The sequence below is a fragment of the Asparagus officinalis genome, chromosome 3, assembly GCF_001876935.1.
Source record: "Asparagus officinalis chromosome 3, Aspof.V1, whole genome shotgun sequence".
NCBI classification, from domain to species: domain Eukaryota; kingdom Viridiplantae; phylum Streptophyta; class Magnoliopsida; order Asparagales; family Asparagaceae; genus Asparagus; species Asparagus officinalis.
Window position 1 is genome coordinate 70,319,216 of NC_033796.1, and position 2,460 is coordinate 70,321,675.

The following is a 2,460-nucleotide window of genomic DNA, read 5'->3' on the forward strand; positions in this document are numbered from 1 at the left end:
ATCCTAAGTAAGGATAAGTCAGCACCTAACACGTGTTGCCGGGTAGTCTATTCCCGTGAGAAAGACAAAGCCTATGTATTCACCATCATAGCACAAAGTCTAAGAGAATTCACTCTCTTAGCACAACGTTACATGCGAAACAGATTGAGACAATCCGCATACTAGCCCGACTCAAACGGTAGTCGGTAAAGGCTAATCAAATCCGTTGAAGGCTGGGGATTAGCCAAAAATCCTAAAGTCAACGCCTAACACGCGTCGCCGGGTAGTCTATTCCCGTGAGAAAGACGAAGTCTACGTATTCAATATCGTAGCACTAAGAGCGTTAATTCTCTTAGCACAACGTCACATGCGGAACGGACTTAAACAATCCGCATGCTAGCCCGACTCAAACGGTAGTCGGTAAAGGCTTGTCAAATCCGTTGAGGGCTGAGGATTTACCAAAAATTCTATGAATACGAGTCATCGACGCACCAACTCCCCTAATTGGTCTCGTGACTTGAGCGCCCAACAAATTCAGGACAAAATCCACACATGTAGATGAATCAACTTTAACAGTTGGTCCTGCAACCCCAACATTCGAGACTGCGATGCTCCAATACCTTAAGAGCTTAAACTATGTATACTCCAGCAAACGTACGAGTATAAACTGTGTTAATGGCGATTTGTAAACCCTAGGGACAACGCCGGTCAACGCGTAACCCTAGGTCAACGCCAAGCAACGCGTTGCAACAAAAGTCAACGTTCGACGATTCGAAACCCTAAGGGTCAACGCCGGTCAACGCGTAACCCTAGGTCAACGCCAGTCAACGCGTTGCAACAAAAGTCAACAGTTGACGATTCGAAACCCTAGGGTCAACGCCGGTCAACGCGTAACCCTAGGTCAACGCCAAGCAACGCGTTGCAAACGAAAGTCAACGTTCGACGATCCGAAACCCTAGGGTGGACGCCGGTCAACACATAACCCTAGGTCAACGCCGGTCAACACGTTGCGATAAAAAGCCAACACACGGGGATCCGAAACCCTAAGCCAGCACAATGTGGCGGAGGTAGTTCAAAGTCAACTCAATGACACGAGCCAAACTCAATTCATCAGCTGCACACTCGAGACTCCGACGACGGCCAAGCGATAAACGCAGCGCCGGAAGAACCTCGGCTATTCGTCAAAGCATCGAATAGATCGAAAATCGAAAGAGTCAAGAGTTGAAGCTAACTACGCCGACTGAAGGCCAGATCAATCACATCCAAAGTATTCCAGCCTCTTCTATAAAAGAAACGAGTCAGGAACACTTTGGAGGGGGTATCTGTAGGCATCAAAAATTGCCTATAGTTCTCCACAACCGGTTCAGTGTTAACGAGCGACGATGAACGTCACCATCCAATCCACATGAGCCTAATCGACGTCGACGAACGACTGAAGTGAATCGACGAGTTACATGAGCGGATAGGACTTCGGAATCACGAAGACCCGGACCAATCGGGAAGCCCGGCACTGTTCACAAAAAGGACAACGCCCTTCATGCCTCGACCACTCTACAGATAATCCAATCACCAGAGCGGGTCAAACTCTTCGTCGCGCATCCAACGCACCCGGAATCACTCAAATCCGAATCCGGACGAAGAATATACAGGGGAACCAACAAAACACCTAAACGGAGTCTCGGCAAGCTCGAAACACCCGAGGGGTGTCTTGGCAAAACCAAGACACCCCAGGGGTGTCTCGGCCAAGCCGAGACACCCACGAGAGGAGGAGAGGTCTACATCAGTCTTCATCGCCCGTCAGATCCTTAGTATTGGCCTTAGCGTTAATACTAAGAAGAGCTAATACCTCGCTTTAGCCGAGGTATACGCTTATAGCTTCTAGATCTCACGCGGATCGACGAAGCTCTGTCCGATATTTCTGGATTAGAAGTTTCTAGATCTCACGCGGATCAACGAAGCTCTGTCCGATTTATCCGGACCAGATCTGAGTGCCCCGGTGGTCCACGGATATCAACGTCCCCGTCACAGGCCAAAGACCCACACAAGCAAGAGATGACAAACAGCTCTTGCGTTTGTTTGAAAGGAGTTGCATTTCTTTTGTTTTCATTGTGTAAAGGTCTTATAAAAAGACTATCTTTTTATTTCATTGTAACGATTGAAGTTGTAATGAATGCAGCAATGAATACAACGACTTTTTCCGCAAACAGGGATCAGAAGTATTGGGCTAAAATGGACTGGGAATCATCGGAAGGAACCCTAAAATTAATAATAATAAAAAACACTAACCCTTGGTTTACCGTTAAAATCTTGACTAGGACCATTCTTGGTCTCTAAACCTCAATTGAAATCTTGATTCCTCTGATTTTCAACTGATTCCCCCCCGAATGTTTGATCCCACGAAGCTCTTGAGATCGATCGTTCTTGGGCATCTGGATCTAATCCTCTTTATTCGGCGGTGGTCGGCAGTAGATCAGAGATCGT